Below are 17,462 nucleotides of genomic sequence, written 5' to 3'. Positions count from 1 at the left end.
GTGGATAAAATCCCATGACACCTACTCACACTTCTCCTATTGCATGCTTTGGTTTATTTTCATGTCTTTTTGCCTTCATCTATTTTTTTTTTTTTTTTTGCATTGCATGATGTTCAGACAAATTTCAAAATATTTTCCAGAGTTATTTCACACCAGTGTCAGAATTGGAGAAGGTGTGTGGGTCCAGCTCCTCCTGGCCCAGCACACACAGGCCAGGCAGATGATTTCCTCCTCTTCCTTCCAACCTTTATGTTGCCACGTCCTCAAATCCTACGATGAGGCTCCCCTAGATAAGCAAGAATGACAAAACCATTAGGCTTTATGGTGTATATAGAATTAGAGCAGGTATTCATCAGCTGTGCCATGGCTGACAAACTGATGTATCTTTGAATAGAAAGTCTGTCTCCACTTACAAATATTTGTTATTTTTTAATTAAATTAATTGCAAACAGTCACTTGATACAGGATGGTATAATTTCATATTTGTTAGTGTATGCATTCAGATATCTATCACCCTTTACGTCAGCACTTGACAACTGCCATCTTTTAAGGATGCATTTGCTTTTCTATGTGGTTTTTAGAAGAATAGTTAAACCTGAAAGGAATGCTTCCTTTTGCATGTGATGAAATACTGTCCCAGTTAGGTAAAGCAGTATTTTCATAAAAATACTATCTAAATCAGCAATTAGCTTGGGAAATCTTCTCACCAAAAAAAAGTTTAAATTTACTAAGCATTTCTGGATGAAATAAAGCTGAAGCCTGCATTCAGTAGCCTGAACCTGGAAGTGGCCTTTTGGAAAAGATAATGCCAGCAGCAGCTGACTGTGCTGTTAATGGGGTTGGTTTGACTGCCTTTAGGACTGAAGTGACCTTTTTGGAAACTTTCAAGCAAGTATTGAGTGCCTCCTCCAACTCCAGCAGTTTGTGCATGTATGTTATCATTACCTTTACCATTATCTTTACCTTTAAAAGTTGCTGAAAACTCACAGTCTTGCTCCTCTTGCCTATAAAAAAGAAGACAGTTCAAGAGCTAGTATACATATCAGAGGTTAGGTTCTTTCTGCAATCAAAGGGAGAAGAGAGACTTACCATTAAGAGTTACACGAGGAGGAAAATTAATCTGTTGAGTGGTTAACCAGGCCTTTTTTTTTAAGAGAGCTCTTTATTTGGAAGAGCTGGGCATTGATAGATCATTAAAGTACGACAGAAGGTACCGAGTAATAAAGAATTTTAAAAGATTAAAGAAATCCAATAATTCAGCAGTTTGCACATTAGTTACAAAATAGGAGCAGTAGATGTTGAATGGATGACTGACATTAAAAGCCCTCTTTATGGTCCAAAGTTAATTTGAATAACATTAATTTACAGTTGACAAATTCTGTCTTTTTAGCATTGGTAATCCAACCATTTATTAAACTGTAAAAGCAATGGTAATTAAGTATTACTGCCCAGCAGTGCTACTATGGTTAGTTACAGCAGGGATGGGTGTGGAATAACTTGCTTTACTATGTTAGGGAGAATACAAATGCTTGCTCACCTAGGGAGGCAGCAGGAGGGGCCATGGTGCTGCCCCACAGTCCCTACCAGCTCCAGCACCTTCTTCCTTTTCTTTTGCCCACAGAATCCTTTTCAGTGGAGTGAGAGAGGGGCATGGAGGCCCAGGGGAACAGAGGGCAGGGGGAATACTCTGTCTTTTGTCTGCTGCTGAATGAAGTGTAACAAAACTGCTGACACCACTGACTGCCTCCTCCTCCGCTTCATCTCTCTGCTGCCAAAGGGTGAGGAAAGCAGGGAGCCCTCTCTGGTCATCCTGCCTTGGGTCTTCATTCATCTGTCACTCAAAGGATGTCAGAAATAAACCCAGAGGGATGCTTTCTGTCCTTCCCCGGACTACGACCCCAAATTACATTGGCCTCTGACAGGCAGCATCCCCAGCCGTGGAGCCATGGTCTCACCCAAGCATCCCACGCTACTTTTCAGGCGATGCTGTGACCTCCTGCCTGCACTGCCCTTCACAAGCCTGTCACCTTCCTGCAAATTCGGTGTCCTTTGTGAAAATGAATACTTGGGGCACAGTCACAGAGCGAAACCTACTGGAGCTGGAGGAAGGGGGAGGTGAAGGGAAGGGCTGGTGGGCACACATGAGCCTGTTGAGGAAGCTGCTGTGCCAGGATGCTGCTGCTACATGGCAAGCATGCATTGTCTGAGCTGACAACTACTAATGTGTCTTCTCACCAAAATACCTGGATTTAGCACCATGTTGCTTAACATAGCACTGAGCCTGAGCCACAAAGCTCACATTTTTGTTACTGAAAGGTTCTTAAACATGTGGTTGTTTTGTGATAAGCAGTAAGCATCTTTTTGTGTATGAGCTTTCTGGAGGAGTTTTAGGTCTGTGCTTGGCTGAACACACATGGGGTCCCATGCCCAAGGGTCCCCCTCTACCTCTGCACAATCCCGTCTCTCCTCCAACCACTATGGCTGGGGGGGAAAACTCGTTTTCTATCAACAAGCACACCGGCAGGAATGACCATCCTCCTGCTTGTTTACAAGGACTCTTGTTCACTGAGCTGCTTTGTTTGACCCCAAGCGTGATTCTTAAATAGAAATTAAAATTCTAATGTCAACCTGGGCAGTAGAGAAAGTTTGTAACTGGCATTTATGTCTTCTCCTAACAATTACCCATGGGCTTCATGTGCAGTTTAAAGTGTCAGGGATCAGTATTGTAATTTCCATCCCTTTTATGCTAGCGCAGAAGTCCCTGTCTCTCATTAAAATTCTCTGCTTGTCTGCTGCATATTTCTTATACCTCCACCTGTTATGTCACCCAGACTTCTGATAGAAACTTATTTGGATAATGTCTGCAAGCAAAGAATTTTCCCCAAAAAGGCTGGAGATGGAGACACTCTGTCAGGACCTGACAGGTGTAAATTTCTTAATGTATGGGGAGTATATGAAAATACAAATCATTACTGAGAGCCAGCCTGAAGCAGACTGAAAAGCTGTCATAAGCAATTTTCAAAAAGTATGAGTTATTTGGTTCTCTTCCAGGAGGAACAACTCCACAGGCATAAATTCATGAGTGGTACTTGACAATCCTAACAAGTCCTCCTCTCCCAGCACTGAGCGTGTGACAGAGATGCGATAGGGACTGTGTGCTCTCTTCTCTTCTCCAGCTGTGGAGGAGCTGAAGTGATAATCAAAGGATGAATCCTGCTTTCCCCAACTAGAAGCATTCTTCCACTGAAACAAATTTTCAAGGAACTGATTAATCTGACAGAGTTAGGCCACATTGGAGCTGATTATTTGCCAAAAGATGCTTTATAGATCCACTCTGTTTCTATTTACTGTGAACAGTGATAGGGAAGAAAATACATGCCTTATAACAGGCACCTTGGCTATTTTGTATGCTCTTTGGGTTTGTACATTTTTACTTTGGGCATGTGGAAAGATCATTGCTAACTGAATGGGCCTATTCACTGGTGTATGGAAATGGACTTCAAGAAGGGTTGTGCATGATTGGCAAATCAGTTCTAATTGAATAAATGTCAAGGTCAAAACAAACAAGTGATGAAGATGAGAAAGCCCTCGAGTGGTATCTGCTTCAAATCATATTAAAGGCTGTTCAGTAGTAAAGTGCTTCAGGGGGACTATGCGAAATTAAAGAGCAATGAAGTTGCTGTGCAGTTCAAACCAGGAATATCTGTTTCCTCAACTGAAACTGAAAACCTATGCTTACGAAATGTCCTGACTGAGGTGGAAAAATTCATTTCTCTCTTGCGTGCGAGCAGACTAGAGCAGATGGGGTGATGGGTTTCTGGCAGGTAGGAGGACATGTGGCACACCCCTGATTAGCATCTATCTGCACTGCAGTGCCATGGTGGCCTTTTGCCCCGCACTCCGATCGCAGAAAGATGGATATAACTAATGTGATGAACATCTGATCATGGTGGTTGTGGACATATATCTAATAACAGAAGCTTGTTAGAATATTATATAACTACAGTCCTGAATCCTAAAATAATTCTAAGGATCAAGATTTTTTTTTTTAAGTGATAATGAAACTTAAATCTAAATAGGATACAAGAGACTGTATTCAAAGGTTTTTCTGATTCTCTCACCTTCTCATTAATTTTCACTGATGACTGAGGGTCCCTTGTAAACTAGAAATGTAAGTGGATATAAAAATGTATGATGCGGAGCCCAACAAACTCCTTTTGTCAGACTTGCTTTAAATCAGGTGTCGTGTGTCCCAGTATGTCAATAAGTGCAGAGTGTGTGTTTTTCAATGTTACGTCTAAATATTATAAAATATCAATACAGCAGCTGCCTTAAATCATTGCGGAGGGGACAAGAGCAAACGCTGGTTTGTTTCAGGTAGAATATAAATTCTCAGTTTAAAGAAGTATTGGAATGTTGTTCACTGAGTTACCATTCTGTTTTTTTCAACAACTAATTATTTTGGTCTGATTTCAAAGTCATTTAGGCAGTTGGAGATGTGTTTAAAGTTCAGAAGGAGCTGGTCAGCCACTTAAGAAACTTAAAGTATGTTTCTGAACCTGTAAGTGCCTAAACTTCTTGCAAAAATTAACCTTCTGGTACCAAAGGGAAATTCTTTTTTGTACCTGTATTCCCCAGGCTTTGTTTTGGACTATGGAGGAGGTCATCTACTTAAAGTCATGATACCAAGATCAAATTAAGCATTAAGAATATCAGCCAAGTAAATATCTCATTAGTAGTTGATGTTAACAATAAACCATGCTACTGTCTTTGGGACTTTTCCAGCCAAAGTAGAAGTGCTACTCTATATAATTTGGTTGTGATGGTGGCAAGTATTTGAAAAGACCCACCTGCTTTGTGGGAATTAAATTGGTTGTAAATCTCTTTTTTTGAGGTAGGGAGTTGACCAGTTCAGTCTTGACTTAGTTGTTTTTAATTTATTTTTCTGAAGACAGTTAATCATTTCTGTGTCTATGTGAGAAAACGAGATACATTTTCAGGCATCCAGTGATCTGGTTTTAGGTTTCTGTTTGATTTCTTTTTTTTAATCTATTACACAAAATGCTGAAAATGAAATATCATCACTCAGTTTCTGTATGGCTGTCAAGGTCAGGTGAGGTGCCACAGAAGTAGAATATATCAGTTGTTATGAAGGTATTGAATGCTTTTAAATGATCACTGAGAAAGGCAAACACCTACACAGTTGTGTAGTTGTCCAGAATGCAAGAAATAGAACAGATGTAGGTGATGTGTTGTAAGGTGTTTTTGCTGTGTGCACTCCTATGTCCTGGTGCAATGAATGCAGATGGCCCTGGGTGCCTTCTGAACCATCTGAGTGGCTCCTTGCCCACTTGTGAAGGACAAGTCAGATTTGTTATTCTTGTGCAGCATTTGCCATTGCACATTGTAATGAGCTTAGTTTCAAAAAATGTACCTGATGACAGCTATAAACTTGATTTTGGACATCTTTGTGTCAGCACTTGTGTGATAGCATAGCATGGTGAGATAAAGCTCCTCACGGAAGTAACAATTTGTGAAACTGGTCTCCCCTTTCTCATAGTGATATTTGGCCTTTGTTAGTTGGAGTCTATTTGTTGCAAACATGAAGTGGAGAACAGATTGCCAAGTCTTAATAGTTCAGGTATTATTATTATTCAAAGTAGTTTATATTTTCCAAGCTAGCTGTAAGCTCTTGCACCTGTCTTGTTCCTGTTTTCAGATATTTTCATGCCTAATTTGGTCACAAAGGAAAGGTCTGTTTGTTTATCAAATGTGTGAAAATGACTGCTGATCCTACTCTATCTTTTGAAGGTAATTCTTACCACTGTAACAAGCCAGAATCAAAATGACTAATCAGTTATAAGCCAGTCCTCATTAACTTGCACTAAATTATTTTCATTTGGCAGATAAAATAGCCACTTTTCCACCCTTAATTAGAATTTGGTCTAATAGGATTGACAAGTCAAGCTGGGGGGAAAATGCCCTTCTTAATTGCTTTTAGAATGGAGTAATTTTTTTAACAGCAGATTGAATTTGCTATTTGTGTTATAGGAAAAATCTGCCTGGTGAGTAAATGTATTCTTTTTGGTTTTAAAGCTTGCTGGGATTGCCCATAGCAAAGCTTAACTAGTGTTATCTTTGAACAAGTGTGTTTGTACAGTATTGCACTGTACTAAGACCGTAATCAGAATTTCAAAATGGAAGGGTTTGAGGAAGTAGCCTTCCACTTTCTTCACTCACTGTTCAGTGTCATCATCAAATGAGATCACTTTAAACAACTTTCAGTGAAGTGAAAAGGAGATGTTCTTTAGTACCCATTTTCGAAACATAGCAGTGTCATTTTTTTCAACTTACGGCTTCTGGAACACACCGAATCTCTCTTTTGAAAGCTGTTCTCCTTACATTTTTTCTTTACTAACTTGGCTGAGCATAATTGAATTACTACTTTCTTTCACACCCTTGAAAATTTTACTCTTAAAAACTTTGCCAAGCAACAATAGTTGGTGTGTATCCAGCCAGCTCCAGTAACATCCTTCATGCTCCCTCTGGCCCATAAATGGCTGCAGCCGGAAGTGCTCATCAAGACAGAAGCAGCACTCTCCCTGCTATGTGAACTGAAAGGGTAAATGTCACAGAGTCTATAAATATTTGGAAGGGTTTTCTATCAGTATATCCTGATGAGCAGCTTGCCACAGTTCCATTTAATTGTTGCTGAAAACACTGGAGCTGATCCCCTGCTTTCTGGGACATTGACTGTGAGGTGCCTGCACTGGTTGCAGTTAAGGCTGGTGGCTAGGTTGATTCATTACATTGAGTTTAGTTTCAGTCTGATCCCTCTTAGACAATTTTTGTAGCATAAAGCAATGACTGTTTCTCTGGAGATTCCACCATTAAGAAATATGCTTATACCAAGGCTTCACAGGTTTTGCTCATTTCCCTTTTTTATTTTTTAACAGCTGTTTGAGTCCTTTTTTGGCAAATGGTGTATAAAGACAGTGTGAAGAACAAAACAAATGCCCTCTCCCACAAGATACTGGTATTTTCAACTCTTTATAGAAGCTTGTTTCCACCTTGAAGTCTTTCAGGTATTTTTCATTATATGAGAATTCATATGAAATAAGAAATTCTTAGGAAGAATTGAAATCTTTAAGAAGTAGTTGGCTGAAATTCTTACGGTAATGTCGAGAAATCCTATTTTGTGTCTAGAATTAAGTTCAATGAGTCAATGATGCTGTTACTCACCACCATACATCAATCCTAAAGCAGCCAAAGCTCCTTGATTCTCATTCAGGAGAATGTTCTCAGTCCCCACATCTGCTCTGTCCTTGGCCTCTTTGGTGACATTGCCAACGATGTTATTGAATGAAGTGGTGTGATTTTAATGATGCAAACACCTGCCCAGTAGGAACTGGAACAAAGCTACCAGCTTGTTTCAGATAGACCGTTGAACAGCTGTCTCACCATAATATCGTTCAGTCACTACCAATTCAGACTCCTGACCTGCAGGTGAAGGGCTTTGTAGCCATTACCAGTGCCTTGAACTATCTAGCCATTTAGGTGTCTTCAGAAGGGGCATGTTTTGAAAATCTGGCAGGGAAGAGAGAAGGGGAGAGGATTTTCCCAAAAACCATGTCACCTTTTTCTTCCAATTAAAAATTCCATGCACTTGCTACTTGCTTTGTATTTGCATGGGAAATTTGAGAAAGGCCCAACTATATCAATTATGTTTATGGGTCAGGCAGGTCCTCACAGTTATGTCATGGTGGTGCCATATTATGCCATTAGATGTGTCTTTTCAGCTAGGTCTTCACATATTTCAATGTCTGTCTGTTTAAAAAGAAGAGTGTATTGACATGGTGTCTTTGTTTCATATAGATCCTGAATCTGCAGTTTTGTAGCAGCTTTCCAGTCCCCATTGTGCATTTTACTTAGATTTGACAGAAACCACAGAATGGTTTTGTAATGGATATTATCTATGCTCCTGCTCCCTGAAATGCCTTTTGGATGGGCTAATATCAGCAAATTTTAGTGTGTAGTCAGGGAATTATGTAAAAAATATGTAATTGAACTTCATGAGAAATTGTTGACTAATACCCTTCTGATGGTACCTTGGTATCATCTATGGCTGAGTAATCCGTGTAAAGTGATTTGCATCACAGCCGAGTTAGCGTCAAGGGTATACTTTGGACAGAAGGCACACTTTAGAAATTAGGATCTCATTTTTATTTTTTTCCATGTGAAAATACACTACATATGCTCTCTGTTTTTCTCAGGGACTATCACACAGCCCTAAAACATTTACAGCTTTGCTTATGCTAGAAGGAGGGGATGAGAGGAGAGGAAATATGACAGTGGGGGCTGGTGGCAGCATGAAACTGCAGCTCTCCATGTGCTTTCAGTGCCTTGTTTATTGCTTCATGCAGCACAGCCTAGATGAGGCTCATCAAGAGCCAGCTCTAATTGAAGCTGTCCTATAAAAGTGCTGTTATGAGCAGATGTGGCTGTACCAGGAATATTTTTTTTTAATGAACTTACAAATATTTTAAGACCTAAAATATTTCTGGCCAGAAACAAGATACTTGGCACAGACTGAGCATTTAAGCTTCATCACAGAAACTTATCTCAATTTTCTCACCCCATTCCTAATCCTCAGTTTCTCCTGGGAATCTGGTCATTACTTGCCCCATTAATGCTGTGTGCTTTAAAATGTTCTATTTGGTGTACTTTTCCATCTTGACATAAAACACATCTTTTGGGATAGATTTTTACTGGAGATTGGAGCTAAAAAAAAGTCTGCCGCTTGGTAAAGACATCCGTGATTACTTGGGCACATTTTAGTTTATATTTTGACAATAGGGCCTTCTTCTGGCTTTCCCAGGTGTACTCTTCCATCTTCAGCCGTGACAACTCGATCCCCATTGAAAATACAGTTACATTTCAAAATCCTTTTCACACCTACATATTGCAACTCAGATGACGACAGCTGAGATGCTGCTCATCTCCACTGTCTACAACCAAATTAATGGTGGCCTGGGCAGGGTAAAAAAGGTGGTAACTGTGAAGAGCAGTTACCAACCTGGGCAGGAAAACTCAAGCACATGAGCCTTCCTGACTGTTGTAGCTTGAGGTACCTCATTGCAAACAGCCAGAGCTTCTAGGGCTGTCCTCAGTAATTCCTTCTCTTGTCATTATCTTTCTGGAAAACCGACCAGTGTATTAAAATGTAGGTAAGCCAGTTTAAGTGAAATAATGTATTATTGCCCATAATTCTGGATTTTTTGATTCATATATAGTTCCTTTTTTTTTTGATTGAAGCAGTTTTCTTTAGGAGTCAGGAGCTTAAAGAAGTGTTTTCTAGAATGATCAGGAAAGTTGAGAAAATCTGACAGTACTCAGAGAAGGTGGGTAGCTGAGTTTTATTTTAGGCTATTCAGGCCATGGCCTGCTAGTAGAAAAAGGACTTCCAAAAAAACCCAGGAGTTGTGACTTGAAGGTGAAGAAGGGCTATAATTGAAAGAAAAGCTTAAGCAGGCATTCCAGAGGTCTAGCTCTTTGCTTTTTGTTTTATTTAAGCCTTTGCAATGTCCCTGCTGTGTTATTTTGATGTGGAGTTGTAGGTGTGTGCTCCTTAGGGAGCACTGTTTGTGAATTCCTCCCTGGCAAGGAGGACATCGCAGTGCAGGGGTACATGTGCTGCTCTGGTGAAAGGGGGAGCAAGTATAACCGTGCCTTGGACTGTGACGCTACCTGTGAACGAAGAAACCATTCTGTACCAAACCCTAACTTATTACAAGTTTAAAAAAAGACATAAAGGAGAAGTTCACTGTATCCCTGCAACAGAAGTGATGTGTTGGCAAGAAATCATTTAACTTTTAGCTGTGCCAGCCGATGGTTAATTTGTGAGCATGGTTCCTCCTACGCTTTCAGTTGTGTGTTCTGATACAGAACTTGCGTTCCCCATGGGTTTGGCATTGTCAGACCTATTGCTTTATCTTACAGGGATCAACATGTCTTGGGTAAAAACGTCATGCCGTGCCATTATCAGGGTGATCTCCTGGAGGAATGACGGCTGATGGCAGTGCCATACTTTGGTTGGTGTTGGAGCAGCTGACTGGAGGTGCAGGCCAGTGAGGCATTGAGGAGATGCTGGATAGAGCTGGACAGGATAAAGTAGGAAGCAAGGAGCTATTTTGTAGCTGAATCCTTAGCAAAGACTTCTTTGTCATAAGCGCCGTCAAACAGCCTTGTTGCTACGGCAACGCCAGCTAGATAACCCATTTGGGAAAATACTTGTAGGACCTAACACTCTATCATCTGTCATTCAATAATTTCATGTTCATAATAACTAGGAAATCAATGGCCATCCTCTGAGACAGTTTGCTGAAAGGGTAAGCGTGCCACTGCCAGTGCACAGCCCAGGCTTGTCTCGGCTCACTAGGAAGCTCGTGCCGGCCACGGAGCGTGGGGCACCACTCACCTGCGTGGGCACAATCAGAGGTTAAAGACAGGTTGAGGTTCGTAGTCTAATTAAACTGTGCTGTTGACACCCATAAGAGAGAGGAGTAAATGGCATATAAAATAGTTGTTATAGTGTGGGAAAACAAAGGTTTAGGTAGAATTAGCATTTTGTACTTTAAAATACCGAGGGAAACTATGTGCTCAAGTTATCACATGGCCAGCATGAACAAATTCAGTAACTTAAAGGCATTTTTTTCTTATCTTGGTTTTCTAATTAAACTGCTTATCATCATAAAGGCTGTGTTACCTGCATGTTATGTGTTGAATATAAAGCAATCATGAAACAGTAATTAAAATTCTTAAACATGCGCCCGTTGACTTTACATACAATTAGTTTACTGCAATGTGTCATTTATTAATAGCACAAGTTTTCATAACTAAGCCCCTGGTTGGCTATGCAGGGAAAGATGTGTTTAGTAATTACTTTGGCAATGTTTATCTGTTTTGAAAAAATGTGCTAATATATATCTCTGGAAAGTAAAACTGTAAATAAAAAACATGTTAAATGGAGGCTTGGGGAGAGTAGAGTCGTCCTTGCTGATTGGGTTATTGCAGACATGAAGAAACAGTAATTCTTATCACTCTATTAACTGTATTTGAAAGAAGCACATTCTCATAATTCACAACAGGAGTTTCTTTTTTCCTTCTAAATGTTCTTTTGGAGCACAAAGATAAGGTGGCTCTTTTCCAGCTGACTGTCAGCACGTTTTAGGTCCAATTAGCAGACGGTGCAGGGCAGACGCATGCAGGGCCATGGGCTGAAGCTTTGGAAACAGACTTCTTGTTTGTGCTGGCAAATGTGGTGAACACCCTGGTCAGTTTTTTACGGTTTTCTGAAAAGAGGGTGTGCCTTCTGAAGGAAAATGCATGGTTCACTCTGCAAATGTAGTAGTCAGTAGTCATGTCAAGTGATACCTTAGGTATTAGTACGGGAAATGAGAAGGCATCACAGTCCTTGTTTTGTACCCAGAGGTCAAACTGAGAGCTTCCAGAGTGGCAACTTGAAGCTCTTCATCATTTGATGCCCTGCTGTGGTTTCTTGAGGTAATCATTTACTTCTGCAGCTTTTGAAAACTTGTTTGATTACAGCACATCCAATTACAGTCTCAGTGTGGGCTTTCTGCTTAGAATGTTTTCAGTTGTTGAAATCAGCACAAATACTTGCAGGTCCCAGTTCCTGGCTCTGAAATGTGTTATTTAAGTCTCAGAAACAGGGTGCATTTCATTCGCCCACTTGCAGTTTAGAGTGGCCTGGATTCCTGTGTTATGTCAGGTTTGCAGAAATAATTTCCTGAAATAGATGTATTTGAAAGTGGGAGAAGAAACCTGTTCTTTTTATGTTCTCCAATAGCTCGAATGGGAAGTGACTAAAAATACAGTATCTCAGCAAAGCTACTCAAAATGGAAATATTCAATCAACAGCAGGCAGGATTAACAATAGTCAAGCTGTGACATGGCTCAACCTTTCGGGGGGATTTTTTGACGGAAGAACAATCAAGATGATTTTGAGGAGGCACCAAAGGGGTTAACAATAGACTCACCATTGAAGAGGAATGAGAAACTGTCCTCAAGAAAAGTTCATCAAGATAACAGGCTAAGGAGGAATAAGAGCAGATGGCTGGAGAGGAAACAAGTAGGTGCTTGAAGCAGCACAGGTAACTTTTCACACCACGTGTGTGTAGCAACCTTGTAGCTCTCTGTTTTGTGTAGGAAGTAATCTTCTCACCTGTGTGGCAAAATGACAGAGCCTTGTTTCTTCATGTGCACGGCTGCAAGGTACCTCCTGTGTGTATGCTGCAGGGGCAATGCTCGCATGGCCTTTCTGGTTACCTCCCTACACAACAGGGCATTAGGCCAAGGAAAGGCTGTATTGTGTAAGCGAGTGAACATGTTCTGCTGTGTTATTAGTTGCCCACTTTTATTCAGATTATTAAAGAAATCCAGGGAAGCAGTTTGAAAGTTTATTTATTCACCTTTATGAATGGAATTGGCAGCTTCTATGACTTCCTATGGGGATTCTTATATTTACTTTGTGTAGACTTGAAGGAAGGAGTTCTAGAGATATGGATGCATTTATTATTTATTGGTTAGGTCTTGTGCTTTCCCCCAGTATTTGTCAGTAACTGCTATTTTCTGTCACCCACTGGAAGATGGAAAGGATGACAATTTGCAAGACCGCCAAGGGAACACGAACTGCGACTGGCTCTTCCATACTTAATGCGAGTGGATAAATACACAACATCAGTTTCCAGTACCGATGCTCGCTTCAGCTGTACAAGTCCTCCTTCCCGCTCCTCCTTCCCCGCCTCTCCTAATAGAAGAGGAAAGCCGTGAGGAAGTTGTAACGTGACATTCCCTGTGTGTTGCAGGGCATAAATATTGCCTCCCCTGGTGCTGCTTTGATGAATCTATTTTTAGTTGGGTTAGATCAGTAAAGCTTGCACTGGAGAGTGTGAAATAGCATTGATCAGGCTGACTTCTGAAGCAATGGGAAAGACAAAAAAAATCAATTAAACCTGTGACCCAGGCATCCTGGTTTATTTTGCTGTGCACAGGAAAACAGGCGTGCAGCTGTTGCTGGCTTTAACGTGCGAGCTGGGGCTGTCCTAGGGAGCAGCCCCGGCTGAGCCCAGCCTACTCAGAGGCTTTGGCAGGCTCTTCTGTCTGCCCACCGCTGGGCACAGTCCCAGGAGGTCTCTTCCACAGCCTCCTGCCCAGCCAGGGGGGGTGATGTGGGAGTTCAGCTCTTGGGAGGATGCAGAGAAGGGAGAATGCTGGGGAAACTTTAAAGCCAAAGTGAAGAGAAATAAGGTAAAGAAGAGCTGGGAAGGAGCAGGACATGGCAGATGAAAGCAGTGTACAGCAGCAGAGACCTGTTTGGGGTCATGTGTGGATGAACGGGGAGACAAATGCAGAGTTGTTGTGGGGCACAGAATTTAATCTGGGCATAGGAAACAAGAAACTATGGAGCAGGATATACAAAAGTACAATCTCACTACACAGCAAAGGAAGCAGAAGAGAAAATGAGATAAAACTGCATAGGTTTGTGTTCCCAGCTGGAAGCTACTGCCAATTTTGTTATGTGTGTTCTCTGCGGTTTATTGTAAGAACTGCTTTCAAAGAGTTTTTTCTTTAAAATTTGGTTTGATGTCATACCATTTTTGTTTCTTTGCAAGGTATACAAAGATCTTGAAACATTTTTATTATCCCAGACAACTACTGAAATTCTTTAGATGCCATCCTTTGGTGTATTACTGCTCTGCTGTCACCTGCTTGGTGCTGGGTGGCTCCCTTACCACAGAGCTTCACAGAATCACAGAATGTTAGGGATTGGAAGGAACCTCAAAAAATCATCCAGTCCAATCCCCCTGCCGGAGCAGGAACACCTAGGTGAGGTTACACAGGAATGTGTCCAGGCAGGTTTTGAATGCCTCCAGAGAAGGAGACTCCACAACCCTCCTGGGCAGCCTGTTCCAGTGTTCTGTCACCCTCACTGAGAAGAAGTTTCTTCTCAAATTTAAGTGGAACCTCTTGTGTTCTAGTTTGAACCCATTACCCCTAGTCCTATCATTGATTGTCACCGAGAAGAGCCTGGCTCCATCCTCTTGACACTCACCCCTTTACATATTTGTAAACATTAATAAGGTCTCATTGCTCTATACTGGTACTGAATTTTGTAAATGATTTCTCATATTTTAGTGTTATGCGTTGCTACATTTCTGTGTTATTCACACATTCGTAAAATGGTACTAACATTACTTGACTTTGTGAAGTACTTTGATATCTGTCTGAAAAAGTCTGTATGAAACTTGACTTCTGTTGTTATGTAAATAGTGTACTGATATGTAGATTTTTTTTTGTACAAGTTCAATTTAATGATTTAAAAATAATCTGGTTTCCTTGCTCAGAATTGTTTGCTCTTCTGCTTGCGCCTGAAGGAATAAAATGTCTTTTAAATAGGTCTTGTCTTCACCAATAGTACAGAGAGGGTTTAGACAAACTAGCTGGGGATGACAGTTTTTCAAGATCTTTGCTTCTCATCCTTACTTTATCACTTAACTTGCCATTAGGATAGCATGTGTTTGGAAAAGCACCTAAATAATCAGTTTTATCAGTTGAATTGTGACCTTTTGTGAAATGTTTATATGATGAAGTACAAAGGTGGTGCAAGTGACTTCTGCATTCCTTCCTAGATGTACAGAAAACTGGTCATTTTGCATGGTGATTTTGATGTGGTCATAGCTGTGTCTGCACCCTCTTGCCTGGAGATCAATATGGCTATTTCTCATAACTTGAAAGAAAGAAGACACACTGTAATCAGAGAAAATTAACAGCTAAATGAGAGTTCGTGGTGAGCAGGTGCCCTCTTTGAGGTCAACAAAAACATAGCTACATGTATGCTTTTTGCTAAAAAAACAGGAGAAGCTAATTTAATTTGAATTTCTGGTGGGTTACCAGGAGAAGTAGTTGTTGAAGTTATCAGGATTATCATATAATAATTGTGTAAATTTTGCAGCAAGGGTGAGCCCATCCTGATTTAAGTTCTGAATACCTTGTGTCAGGAACGTACCCACACCTTTTACTGTCTCTAGTGTTTTTGTCTATGTGCAGGAGAGCTCTTCAGTGCATGCTCATGACTTGTTGACAAAAATAGCTGCTGAGGATGCTATACTAAATTCCCACAGGGGTTTGCTGCATTTCTTTAAATATATCACTGATTTTTTGCCTTAGCAGTTCCAAACACCATTTTGGATGAGGAGTATACTGAAATCATGTTGTTTTTTTACTTTTCCCACAATTTTTATTCCAACCAAAAGTGGGATGTTTCTTTAAAAAATTATCTGTTCTTACATAGTAACCCATTTCTGAGGAATTTGTAGCATTCATACTTTTTGGTAGCTAAAATACCTGAATTTTTAGTCCACATTTCTAGCTTGAGACCGGACTCTCTCTTGTTTTCCCTGAGCTGACAATGTTGTTGCTCACTGTATGGTGAGGTACATTTCTTAATTTATTTGACCATTGCTACTTGGATCCCTGAAGCATTACAGTAAATCACTAATGCATCTGCTGAAGGGCATGAGAACAACCTTACAGCTCCTGGCTTGTCACTCTAGTGACACAGCGAGGTCACTCTTGGAGGAAGTAACTTTCGACGTAGACCACATTGGGACAGAGAAATATGTCCTGTTTTACACAGGTAGTGTTTATCCAGAGAAAATGTGGTTTTTTTTGCTAGAAGTCAGTCACTGTCTCAGAAAAGTTGTGATTCAGGAGCTGGGGGAGGAAAGGCATTGTTTGCCATAGCAACCTAACATCCCCTTACAGTGTGTCTGTCAGTTGTGCGAGGGCTAATTTATCATGTAAAGTGTATGCTACGTATGTCACATTTTACTGTCTGTTCATTTGTTTTGATAATCAAGATCTTGACAGATTTGTCCCACATGGTAGGATTTATAGTAAGGATTTTCTTATCACTGAATTAAGTTGATACATATAATCCTAGTGTCCTGCACAAGAACGGAATGGAAATGAAAGAGATTCAGACTAGACATGAAGGTCTTGCAGGAAAAAAAACAGCACCCGTTCCCCAATCTGTTATTCTCCTTGATTTTTTCTCTTGTGATTTGTTTCATATCTCCACAGGAGCAACCACAGAGAAGAGAATAAGCATTGACTTTGAGAAGGTTAAATATATCCCCTTCTATTAAAATATCTTTCTGTTTTATAAGGTGAGAAGTGTAATTCTGTACAAATGAAACACAAGTGAGTTTTGAAAATTAGCTGCTTTTCCCTCCAGTGTACATGCTCTCATACACACTGTGTGTAGTTTGAAGCCTGATAAGTAAATTCATTTTTCACAGATGTCACTTCCACCCCTGTGGTAAGTGACAGCGTCTTTCTCTCCTCTCTGAAGACAATGAGTTGAAAACGTGGGGGCTGGCTTCTTGTGGACAAGTAGAAACATGGACAGATTTAGCTGCAGGAGCTGCCTACCTGCCCTGAAGCCCATTGTTTTCCTTTTGAGGTTAAATGATTAGGTAGTGTTGAAATTGTACCTGGAGTATATGAGATTAGGTTTATCTACTTTTGTATTACAGCAGAGTGCTGCGGTCTGAGTGGGCAAGTGGATGTGTAGGTGCGGGTGCACAGGGAACGTGTGTGTCTGTGTGAGCATCTTTAAACTCTTACAGATACATAAGTACGTGATCTGGCTTGCTGGAGAAGCTGGCAAAGGTTGTTCAAGTGGCTTTGAGCTTTTTGAGGTAAAGAGCTCCAAACTATATCTTCAAAGTATCTACCCTGCACGGATGTAATTCTATTTTATTATTATTTTTAAGAAATAGTGTCATTTGCTTTTGATAAAGTATAAGGGCACAAGGCAGAGTGGACATTTCCTAGTAAATGTAAGGAGACTTCCGTTTTCCCAGCTCTAGGACTGGAGAGAACATCAGTGGAGAATTACAAAGCAGAGATTCTTTGAGCAGGAGATTTCTGTTTCCTTGCTGGTATTTCTCTGTTCTGGACTCTGCTTTATCTTTATTTATGACTGCTATTGACAACCGAAGTACACTGAGAAGCTTGGGTGTGTATTTCAAGTGGAGCGTATTTTGAAATCCAAGAAGCAAAAACTTCAGGGAGATGGTGTTTTCACTGGGTGAAAGTTTGTTTAGGAAGGACTTTCATCACCCATGAATTCCAGTGATGTTGCTACTATTTCGTCTATTAATGCTTACTGATGAAGAAGGGTACTAAGGGGTTCATCTTCAGAACACACCAGGGGTTTTTAACTGTTTCACTCTTTGTAAAGTGCATGAGCCCCAAGCTACTACATGTCCTGTTTCACACCTGAAGGCTCCTTTCAAGTGATTTTGGTGTTTTTAGGGTTTCTGGTGGTTTCTGTGTCAAATACTATTAATAGTTAAACACTTCACTTTAATTGG

General features: G+C 40.6%; 1 protein-coding gene across 2 annotated transcripts in view; it reads left to right on the top strand.

The window, feature by feature from the left end:
- Positions 1–17,462, top strand: part of PDZRN4 (PDZ domain containing ring finger 4) — a 252,875-nt gene that overhangs the window by 115,992 nt on the left and 119,421 nt on the right. The gene's annotated exons all lie outside the window — the stretch shown is intronic.

This window comes from Patagioenas fasciata, chromosome 1, assembly GCF_037038585.1.
Source record: "Patagioenas fasciata isolate bPatFas1 chromosome 1, bPatFas1.hap1, whole genome shotgun sequence".
Lineage (NCBI taxonomy): Eukaryota > Metazoa > Chordata > Aves > Columbiformes > Columbidae > Patagioenas > Patagioenas fasciata.
This window is presented reverse-complemented; position numbering and strand designations above follow the sequence as displayed.